We start from the raw sequence: 12,374 nt of genomic DNA, 5'->3' as shown, positions 1-12,374 counted from the left end.
AATCTACCTGACTGTGGTTTACTTGTTCTGAAATAAGTTATTCATTGAGTTTCCAGCTTCTATCCCATTTTCTTAACTATTCTAATACATCACAGTAAATAAGAAGTACAACCTTTTGTTAGTTCGTGATGTTCTTTAGGAGGGGAAATTCAAGTCTGTTTTGGTACTTGGCATATTGTGCACCCTAAGGGCATTAAACAAATTCAAATAGTTACACATTGTACCTTCTGAATGCCAAGGTTGCATTCCTATAAAGAATAGCAACCACTCAATAGCAATAATGTGCTGGTAAATTCTCGTCTCAAACCAGCAAATACAAGTCAATAGCAGCAACAACTTTAGATTCAGAGGTATTTTGTGTTAAATACCATGCACCATTTTTTTTTCCATGGGAAAGTAAACAATCTGGTAATTCAGTTGTTTCCAAATTGTTTTATGGAAATTCCAAAAGTCTAGGAAACCATACTAAGTATCTGATTGGGAAGATCAGTGATAGACAACTTTCCTAGAAAGACATTTTGCTTTTCCTTATTATTCTTTCTTTGAAATTCAGAGAGAAAGAACATTCACAGGTGCATTTTAAAGTACAAAATCTACTGAAAGATGGCAGTCATGAGTTTCCGTGGATCTGTCAGATTCCCTACCTTAAAAGATGTATCTCCCTAAATAAGATTTATAAACATACATGGATAAAAAGGAGTTCATAATAGTTGCTTAAGTTTTCTCCATGAGTGCAGGTTGATGTGGAATAATTTCTCTGCAGATTTATGGAAAGCCATTGTGATAACCAAGTTTCAATAATATATTCTATCCTGACCACCAACTATATAAAAATATTTGAAAAAATCATGCAGATTTCGATGCTAGATATCATGCATCTGCAGCAACATATTTTAACATTATAGTTATAAAATTTCTCTGCTTTTGCTCAAAAGTTTGTAAAATGAATATTTAAATTAAAATAGGAAAAGGCCCAAATCAAAACTGAAATTTTAATAGGTTTTTCTATAAAAATGCATTTATATATTAGGTTTATGTATTTACATTTTAAATTTTCATTTATACCCTTATTCTAAAATTAATATAATTATGTGGGCTGATATTACACTGCATTAAAATAGTCCTGATCTGACTGACTGGCTGTCATTATTGGAGGCAAACCATCTTTAGCCCGAAGACCTAAAATGTTTAATATTATATAAAACCAATATATCTGCCAAGTATGCTAGATTAATATGTTGGCATTGCTCCTCAGCTCTGCAACAATTTTTTGTTCCTACTGTCCAAATAAGAACTTAGCCAATAAATTACTTATCTCTAAAGATCCCACCTATCCTCCCACTTTTATTTTTATTTTTATTTTCTCTTTTGGTTCTCACCTGTCTTTAATTGTCCTTATCTATGACAATTCTCTCAATTATCTGATTTGGCCCTCTTATTTTGTTGCTGCTATTTACATTGAAAATGTGGACTTTGCTGTGCTTGCCTTCTATTCCTTTATATTCTGTTTCTATTATATATTTAATCACACGCAGAAGCTATTTTTGAAGGAGTATAATTTATTATGTGTTCTTAATGTCTTGGAAGACACAGATAATTTATTTAATGAGTAAGGACATGATAATTCACACAAGATGATTCTAGTCAGAAAATTAGTTTCATTAATTTGCTGTAAATTCTTTGCTTTGATTTACTACAGCAGGAGCTCCTATATCCAGTGCAAATTATTGCAAGTGTGTTTGTTATCCTGGAATCAAGAATGTATTTGCCTGTCGTATCTTCCTTCCCTATAAGCATGTGTTTGTTCTGAAATCTCTTATGTTTCTCTTATGAAACCTTTTATGTTCTGAAATCCCTTATGCCCTGTAGTTTTCTGAAAGCAAAAGGGTTACGTGTAACTCATTTAATCAAAAGGTGTCTTCTATCAGTGACTCTACTGACATAAATATTCTCCCTTCTTTTAACTATGACTGGGTGTAACTTTTCCATTAATCCATTGCCTGATATCAGTCAAAATTTAATCTTAAAAAAATATTTTTGATAAAGTGCCTTGTTTTACAATTTCTGTGTGCTACCACTTTGTGTTGGATGCTCCAAGTAGGACTAGAATTATGTTAATGTAAGCAACAGTTTTTCTGCTCAACGCTTGTAATATCAGAAGTATTAAGACTCAAATTAACATGCAAACTACAAGCTCTGAAAAGCTTAATGCCATTCAGGATTATCCCATGCACCTTACCTGAACTTCTGCCATTACAATGGGCTAAATTTATGAAACGGGAATGGCTTTTCTCCAACAGTCTAGAATTTCTTTTCTGTTGACTTTTGTTATGCTTTCAAGAAGCTTGAAAACACTGATTTTCAGTGCTATCTTCTGTGAATAGCATACTTAGCTTTATATTTCAAAATACCTTGTAGTATGCAAATTCTTATTGAGAATTTGGAATCAAATCATACTGAAGTGCATTGGAAGATTCTCTGATATCTTTTCAGCAGCTACTAAATCTTTTTATAAATGTATGGAACCAGGGATGTGATTCAACAACTGTAACAACCGGTTCGGTGAGCACGCACTTTGGGTGCAGGCAGAGGCTTTGCTACTGACATTCTCCTGCAATCCTGCAATCTCCTTGTGTGTTAAACAGCTGACGCATGGCAATCTGCTGTACCCCATGAAGCAGATGAGCTTGAAAACCAGGAAGTAAAGGTCAGAACAGAGCTGGGGCGGGGCCCAGCAGCTGATTGTTGGAGCAAACTGGTTCGCTCACAGATGATCCCTGGAGCTACTGGTTCGGCCAAACCAGGCTGAACCAGTCGAATATCACCACTGTATGGAACACTACTTTATTGCATGACGCAAAGATACGATGTCTTGGTCACACGTGTAATTTTTGTTGCTTTGCAGATTATTCTCATTAATTCTATGGTGGTCTAATAATCTGATACTATTTGTGCATGATGATAATTTTTTTTTCTATTCTAGGGTCCCAAATTCTATTTAGTTGACATTTCAACCAAAATGTCTACTGCATAGGGTAGACATTTGCTTTTAAGTTTGCTCATGAAATCTTATGATGTTTGCTCCTAAGTATTTCATAAGATTGGAAGAAGATGAGGATCATTTTAAAATTGAAGGAAGAAACATTAATAGTTAGAAATTCTGTTTATATAAAGCACCATAGTGCCTTTATATAGTTCCTATATTAAGGATAGTCATCATGTTCTTTACTGCTCAACTATATAACTGTAAAGGAAATAGGAAACTCTACTTAGAACAAAAGGGCATAGATCCAAATTTGTAAATACTGCCATCTACTGCTGAATACTACTGTAGTTGTTGCATAGAAATACATTCCAACAATGAATTCCAACATTAATAACCTGAGCTATGATGATAACAGTAGTTCAATAGCTGAAAATACAAATGATCTGAGAGCTCTAGTAAAGTCAAGAATTACAGGAAAAAGTGTAACTAAGTCTTAGAATCAACAATATTGAAGTGGTGGGTAACTTCTAGAATAAATTAGAATAATAAATTCAAATTCAGAATAAATTATCAACAGAACTTGAAGTCAAGAAATAGTTAGCTACAGAGACCTTGGAAAAGATATTTAAATGCACTGCTGGGAAACCTGAAAAACCAGATTGTCCTGAGAAAAATATTTCTATCTGGTTAATGAAAGTTGACACAAATCTGATGGCATACAGTATAATAAATCAATATCATGGGATAATATATTTGGTACTGCATTGGATTATTTCCTGAATAATGCAGAGGTGGACTATATGATCTTTGTCATCCTTTCCAACTCTACACTTCTATAGTCCCTCCCTCCTTCCCTTCCCCTTAATAGTAAAAGAATAGTGCCCTTCAGTAGAGCATAATTGTTGAGGTAATTCCCCATTAGGAGAATGAGCGCATACAGGGAGATGTATTTGAGAGAAGTGTTTAAATATTACACACACAGTACACAGATATACTGTACAGTAAATGTAGATTTTTACTTCCAGAAAGTTTAAGCAAAGTTCAAAATAGGCAGTCCAAAGTCATCCACAGGTAAATCAGTCAGTTTTTCAATTCCGGGATAATTCAGTAACAAAGTCCAGTGTCAAAAACAGTTCAGTATCAGACTTACATCGATTTTACAGAAGACAATGTTGAAAAAGCACTACGCAATCTAAAACCATCTCTATCTATTGGACCGGATGGAATATGTGCCTATTTCTTAAAAAAGCTATCCACTGCCATAGCCAAACCTCTAAGCATAATCTTTGAAAAATCTTTCAGGACCAGTTCCTTGCCTAACCTATGGTCACAAGCCACAGTCATCCCCATCTTCAAAAAGGGAGACCCTTGCCTAGTTGAAAATTACAGACCAATCTCCTTATGCTGCGTCACCTGTAAAGTCATGGAATCAATTATTAACCAATCCATCATCCTCCACTTAGAGACAAACAACCTACTCTCCAATAAACAATTTGGTTTCAGAAAAAAACTATCCTGTAATCTGCAACTCTTACACTGCAAAAACATATGGACTACACAACTTGATCAGGGCAAAACAATAGATGCAATCTACATAGACTTCTGTAAAGCCTTTGATTCAGTGGTACATGACAAACTACTCCTAAAAATAAAATCCTATGGTCTCTCTGGACAACTGCATAACTGGATAGAAGCATTCCTGTCAAACAGACAACAAATGGTCAAAATTGGGAGCGTCCTATCAAATTCTGTACCTGTCAATAGTGGTGTCCCCCAAGGCAGTGTTCTAGGACCAACTCTCTTCATACTCTACATAAATGACCTCTGTGATCATATTAAGAGCAACTGCATTCTCTTCGCTGACGATGTAAAGCTGTTCAATACCACAGACAATACTGCTACCCTTCAAAAAGATCTTGACTGTGTATCAGAATGGTCAAACAAATGGCAACTTCAAATCTCAACAAATAAATGCTCTGTCTTACATATTGGCAAAAAAAATCCAAAAATAAAATACAAGCTGAATAGTCAAGATCTTGTTGATGATCCAAGCTCTGTAAAGAACCTTGGAATACTCACCTCTAATGATCTAAGTGCTAGTGCCCACTGCAACTACATAGCCAAAAAGGCATTAAGAGTTGTTAACCTAATCTTACGTAGCTTTTTCTCTCGTAATATCACACTACTAACTAGAGCATACAAAACATTTGCTAGACCAATACTCGAATACAGCTCATCAGTCTGGAACCCACATTACGTATCTGATATTAGCACAACTGAGAAAGTCCAGAAATATTTCACAAGAAGAGTTCTCCACTCTTCTACTCGTTGTAGAATACCTTATGCCACCAGACTTGAAATTCTAGAACTAGAAAACCTTGAATTACGCCGTCTTCGGTCTGATTTAAGCATGGTATATAAAATCATACATTGCAATGTCCTACCTGTCAATGAATACTTCAGCTTCAACCATAACAACACAAGAGCACACAACAGATACAAACTCAAGGTTAACCGCACCAAGCTTGATTGCAGGAAATACGACTTCAGCAACAGAGTGGTCAATGTCTGGAATACTCTACCCGACTCTATAGTTTCTTCGCCAAACCCCAAAAACTTTAACCTTAGACTGTCTACTGTTGACCTCACCCCTTTCCTAAGAGGTCTGTAGGGGGCGTGCATAAGCGCACCAACGTGCCTACCGTCCCTGTCCTATTGTTTCTTTTATTTTTCTTTTATTTTTCTTATATGTACCCATTTCATGTATTCATAACTATGTATACACTTATACTTATTATCTTGTAAACAATTGACAAATAAATAAATAAAAATAATAATAAAAAAAATCCAGTAATATCAGTCAATTAGAAGAAATGGAGCAACGGCAATACTTTCCAACAGAATGAAAACAGAGATACACTCAGACACATTCTCTTCTGAGATGAAGACTAAACAACCCAGGTTTCTGGCTCCATCTTATGGCTGTTTGAGAAACCACACCCAATTGCATGCTCTTGCAATTGAAGATATAGTGCTAAAATGTTTATCCTGGTTTATATATTTCTAACCCAAATACCTGTTAGGTGACTTATATTCCTAACAATAATTCTTCCCTTATTCTCTATTGAAAGGCACTGTTCTTTTACTATTAAGAGGAAGAAAGGAAGGAAAAACATTATAAATAAATTCTGTGGTATATTGAAATTAACATTGCAGTCCCATTCAGATATTTGACTCCTGTTTTATCAAGAATATGACTTAGTCTAATCCCCACCCTCATATCTGCTAATTCTCTTCTGGAATTGAAATGGAGATTATATGGGAATTACATCCAAAAGCATAATTTAAAATTTATCTGTCTTTTGTTGCACAGCTTCAAAAAACTATTCGCACAACCTGCATATATTCTTAATTTAATAGAGCTCATTGATATTGACAGCATTATTTTAAATTTACTAGTATCTCAAGAGTTATGATGCCAGGTACATTTTGAATTTCCCATAATCCTTTGAAGTTATTTTATAATGAAATTTCCAGGACATTAGGTTCCAGGTGCTGATAAAAAAAAATTCAGTATCTAAAGCAGTATAAATGAAATCTCCACATGTAAAGGAAAAACTGACATAGAATTTAGGATTCTCTCTGATTTGCTTAGTCCAATGCTGTACTGAATCTTGGCTCTAATACAAATTCAGATAAAAAGTGAAGTTTTGAAAATTAATGGAGAACTTACTTCAGCACACAAGACAAAAAAAAAAAAAGGCAAACTTATAAGGAAGGATGTGCACATGCTGAATAGCAATTTAAGCCTACAGATCACTTACCCTCCTAGTGACTACTGTCACCACAGCATGCTAATCAATCTGCTTCTTCTCCTTTCTCTTTTTGCGATAAGTTGTCTCTACAGTAATAGAGAGATTTATTTCCCTTTTGCCTCTGTTTCTGAGACCTGATTTCCACATCAGCAGGGATGGATAGCACATTATTTTGACAATATCAATTGTGTTTGCTATTGACTCGACCTAAGGATTTGGGACTGCCGATCTATAACCCTGGAGAGCTAAATTTCTATTTCACTGTGTCCACCACCCTGCCACCCGCTTTAGCAAATTGCTTCCTGCTGGCAGCTAATCTCTACCACCAAACCCAAACATTTATATGAACTCTGTTTCAGTTGCTCACATCCCCAATGCCTTCTTTGTTCAGAAGTGACAACAGTTGGCAAAGCCCAGTTATATTCATTGCGGTTTCACTGCTCCAGACATAATGAGGTAAAATGAAAACAACTCCTCCTGCCACAGCTATGTGAGCTGGGAACTCATAAAGGCTAAAAAGCTTTTAATTACTAGCTTGTTGCAATTATGCCCAGCCTCCCTGTTCCCTCCCATAGAGCAGGCAGAGCACTCAGAGATCAAACTGAACTTCAGTTTGCTAAACTTACTGGCGAATACATCTTGAAAATCTGGAGCATTTCTCCTTCCTCAAAGCAGACACCTAGAAAATGTGATCTACTGCTCCCAATAACCATATTCTCTGGCCCTTAATGCTGTTGAAAGCAGAGCAAAACTTTCACTTCCAAACTGAAATAGGGTGTATCTTTTTTCTCCCCACTTTTTTTTTCACATACTCCACTACAGTTTAAGATCTAGATTTGACTATAGCTGTTGTTTCTTCCTTCCCTTCTTCCCAAAGCCAGGGCCTCTCTAATCAGAACACCAGCCTGCAACCTCTTGTAATTCACTAGCATCAGGTTTCCTATTTGCAAAATAAAATCAAAGGCTGAAATTTTAAATTCAGGTTAGTAGTACAAGAAAACAAATTTTGCTTCTAGACTTTGGTGAGGAATGATGAAGAAAGGAAATTCTAAATTTATATTGACATGCTGTACAGTGGCGCTGTGATTAGAATGCAGTATTGCAGGGTAATTCTACTGACTGTCAGCAGTTCAATTCTCACTGGCTCAAGGTTGACTCAGCTTTCCATACATCCAAAGTTGGTAAAATGACGACCCTGATTGTTGGGGCCAATAGGCTGATTCTGTAAATTTCTTAAAGAAGCTGTAAAGCATTGTGAAACAGTATTTAGCAATAGCAATAGCATTTAGACTTATATACTGCTTTACAATCCTCTCTAAGCAGTTTAGAGAGTTAGCATATTGCTCCCAACAATTTTTGGGTCTTCATGTTACCCACATCAGAAGGATGGAAGACTGAGTCAACCTTGAGCCTGGTGAGATTTGAACTACCAAATTGCAGCAGCTGGCAGTCAACAGAAATAGCCTGCAGTACTATGCCTCCATGGCTCATTTAAGTCTAAGTGCAATTGCTTTTGCTATTGATCTAAGATCTAACTGAGGTAACTTTGACCATCACATTGTCTCTTCTTATCCATCAGAGTAAGGCAATAATTTTGCTTGTCTGAAACAGCTCTATACCATTTCTTCTCTTTTCCCCCCATAACAGGGAAGTTGTGGTTTTTCCAAGGTAAGGTAATAAATAGTGCTATTAGAGCAGACTACCAAGTTCAGTAACACATATATTTACAGTAAATCAATAAAGGTTCTTTCCTGTTGCTCTCCTTTTTCCTCTTTCAATAGATGCTCTACCAAGAAAGAGTAGGCAACCTTTTGGAACTAGAAACAAGTCAAAAATTTGAGAACATGTGGTGGTCACATTCATAAAATGCTTCCACATGCTAGTCACATCAAACCCATTCACCAGAATGAAAGCTAACTTTTTCGTGCCAGATGCACTCTACTATCCCAGTGGTTTTATTGGAGACATAACATCTTCTAATAGAGAGACTGGGTTTGGCTTTTTAATATGAAGCTTCCCCTGGAAGAATATTTAAGAAAAGGTACATGAGAAAAGGAACCTTGTTAACTGAAAAAGAGAAAATAGAGATGCCTGATTCAAAAGAAGTGAAGATGAGAAAAAGAACAATACGGGTAGGAAGAGAGGGAATGAAAAACTGGCGCAGGAAGTCAAAGACAAACAGGTATGTATCAGAAAGGAATATCCAGGAAAAAGCTCTGTTAAAGACCCTTAATAAAAGTTAAACCCTGATAAGAGGTAAATATAACAACTTTATACTGCCTTAATAGATGATAAGAAGGATGATAAGAAGGAGAAGACTAGCCTAGACAAGTAAACTTTAAATTCAGCAGCAAGAATAAAAGACAAATCAGATAAATCAATATCTCTGCATGTATTAGATCATGGCCTCCCTTTTAAAAAAATCTTAGTGTGCAAAGTTGATTTCAATCCTCATTCCTATGCATATTCCTAGAACAACCTTGTAAAATAACTTTGGTTATATTATGGTGCCTTTTTCAAATAAGTTTCATAGCTGATCTTATATTTCATCTTGAATCTTTTATGCTCCAAGAAACACATCACTGTATCAGCTGTAACATACTAGATTTTAATTATAATTATAATGAATAATTTGCAATCCAATATGCCAAAGTCTCCTTATCAAAGAGTCCTAAAGCAATTGCTTTTACTGTTTGTTTAAAAGCAGGCTTAAATCACAGATTTTAAAATATATCAGTCTAAATTATTTTTAGAAAACTCTCTCTTCATCTTGAATAATTACATATGATCTACCAGTAGATTTCTCTTAGGTGCTTTTGGAATATGGTTTATTGTTGTTTCAATAATAAAAGTACAACATTTAGACAATCTTAAGAAATATCCTAGAAGTGGAAATGTTGATTCCAAAAAGACAAGGCAAAGATGCAGCCTGCTGTAAATCTGTTAGTATAGTTTAATCTTTCTTTATTTTTGAATCACATCATTACTGAGAAGATATTTCTCTGTGAAAATTTATCTGCAGAACATTTTGCAAGTGTTCTAAACAACATTTTAAAAAGAATCTCTTCTTTTGGGAGGCAAAGCAAGAATGAAAGTTGGAAGTGAAAAGAGACTAGGAAAAAAATCACCATTCTTTCTTCCTCAAACTTACTTCTCCTACCTTTTTAAAGTTTATCATTCCCTCCACTCTAAGCTTAATTAAAAAAATAGGTAAAATTTCTTGGCCTTTCAGCTCTGTGGAACATGCAGACAAATAAATTAAAAAGTGGGAGAAGTGGAACTAACCCAATAATCCATGAAAACCTAATTTGCCTTACCAGTGTTGCTGACGCAAGAATGTCCCTTCTCTCTTCCTCATCTCCAGTTCTGGGGCAGTGATTGGAGAAATTGGCTAACAAGATCAGAAAATTTAATTACTGTTATGCTTCCCCTTCTCCAGAAATTGGATGTCACAGTTCCTTGTTGCCTGTGCTAGAGATGTGCTATAACTGATTTTCATAAGGTTGTTCCCTCTTTTCTCAGCATTGCAAATAAGATTTAAAGTGCAGCCTTAGGGTTACAAAGCAGAGGTCAGAGTGACAATTAAAGGGCAATCAGAAGAAACATATGAATTTGACTTCTGTATGTACTATTGTTTGATTTGCTTTGATGTCCATAATTAACTACAATACAAGGAATAGTGGGATCATCCATTCTTTTAAATAAAGCAAGAGTGACACCAACAGTTTTTGTTAACATATTCCTAGGAACTTAAATGTATAAGGATAGAGCAAGGGCCATTCAATCCTTGGCTCCAAAGGTTGTTTAATGTACCCAGTTTGAGCCAAATGGTAACCCATTCTAATTCATTCTAGATTCTGAACTCCAATTATCTGCTATGGGAAACATAAATGGGTAGAACTTTTTTATTTGAAGGAATGAGATAAAATCTGTGGAACAATTAGAGCAGTAAAAATGAAGGTAGGAAGTTAAGTTTCATACTGTTACTCATCAGAAAAGACTCACCCATGTCATTGCAATGAAGAAACAATTTTAAAGCAACCTTTGTTTACACCTTACTCACGCAGTTGTGGCCCTATCAATATTCATACCCTAAGGAAATAACATCAGGAGTTTTTAAACACATTATGAATGAATTCAGATAAATGTACCCATCTAGTCACTGAACTGAGTGATGTGATGATGATCAAATCTGTTTGCATTTTGTGAAGATGGAATTCTCAAGTATCTTTACACCAAACCCATTAACATTGTTTGTTTCTCTGTTGCTTTTTCATGAATACAGAATCAGATTTAGACTCTGCTTACATTTTTTAAGTTTTGAAATTTATTTATTAAGGTTCAGACAAAAAGTATCAATGTGTAGACCAGGAGAAAACTTCTAGAAAGTTTCATTAACTTCTATAGCAAAAGAGATGAATATCAGTATACCAAATTCTCATTTTCACTCTCTGCTCACTTAGCTTTAGGCAAGGATGAGCATTTGTAAACTTTATAACTCATCTTGAAGATGCTATTAGAAGTGGTGAAGGAAAAGGGACAAGATGAGTGACAATAATGCTTGTTTCCATTGCCAGAAATTGATGACAACTACTTGCTTCTATAAATATCCTTGTAGGGAGAAGAGTATCAGTATTAGATGCAATGACTGGCAGACCTGGTTTCAAATCAGACAAACCTTAGAGATTAGGGTAGGTGGAAATGAATATTCATTCCCTTAACCCTAGTCTGTAAATAGGAGTCTCACAATCTGTACTGTTCTTGTAGTAAGTAAACTGTGAGGAAATGAAATAGCTTCTATAATATGACCTTACAGTCTGGTAGCATAAAGGCATGCAATTAGTGATTTCAGCCATTCCTTTCCTCTTTGGGAAGGTGCATCAATCTGATAAAGCATAAACAAAATCAAACTTTTCTTAAGTTACTCAGAGCATGAGATCATCAACTATACCAAGCAATGAGACTAATTCGGAGTTAAGGATTATCTGTTTCTCAAGGTTAATTGGATTGAACATGAGAAACTCCATTCAGCTTTACATAGTGTCTCACTAAGGACACAGAAATATAATTCAAACATGACCATTTCATGAATTTAAAAAATGCTTGTTTCACTCTGCAGTACAATAATGAACCATTATATGGAAATACAAAATCCTGTAGCATTTATATACCATGCACCTAATGAAGTATTCAATTTCTTGCTAATCTTCTGCTAGAACCACCAGGATCACAAATACCTCCTTTCTTATCATTAAATTGTTAGCAAGAGTATCAAGTAATCCATGCTCTGGCAAACCTAAAGATAGAGATGTTGAAATAAATATATCCATTGCCAAGAGCTAACTCCATTTAACCCTTTCAAAAAAATCAGGCTAATAAAATCCTGAGCTTCTGGCTTTCTTTGTGTTAAGTAATTACATGGTACCTCAGAGAGAAAAGAGAGAACAAGAACAATTGTTCTTTTTTTAATTTTTTTTAAAGAACAATTGTTCTTCAACAAGAACAATTACCTATTCTTTAGTGATAACCTGACTTCTGAATGCAGCAGGCTTTTCATGATATTTGTCTCAATG

The sequence above is a fragment of the Pseudonaja textilis genome, chromosome 4, assembly GCF_049901715.1.
Source record: "Pseudonaja textilis isolate UNSWEBS1 chromosome 4, rPseTex1.2, whole genome shotgun sequence".
Taxonomy (NCBI): Eukaryota; Metazoa; Chordata; class Lepidosauria; order Squamata; family Elapidae; genus Pseudonaja; species Pseudonaja textilis.
The sequence above is the reverse complement of the archived record's forward strand: the minus strand, read 5'-3'. Positions refer to the sequence as shown.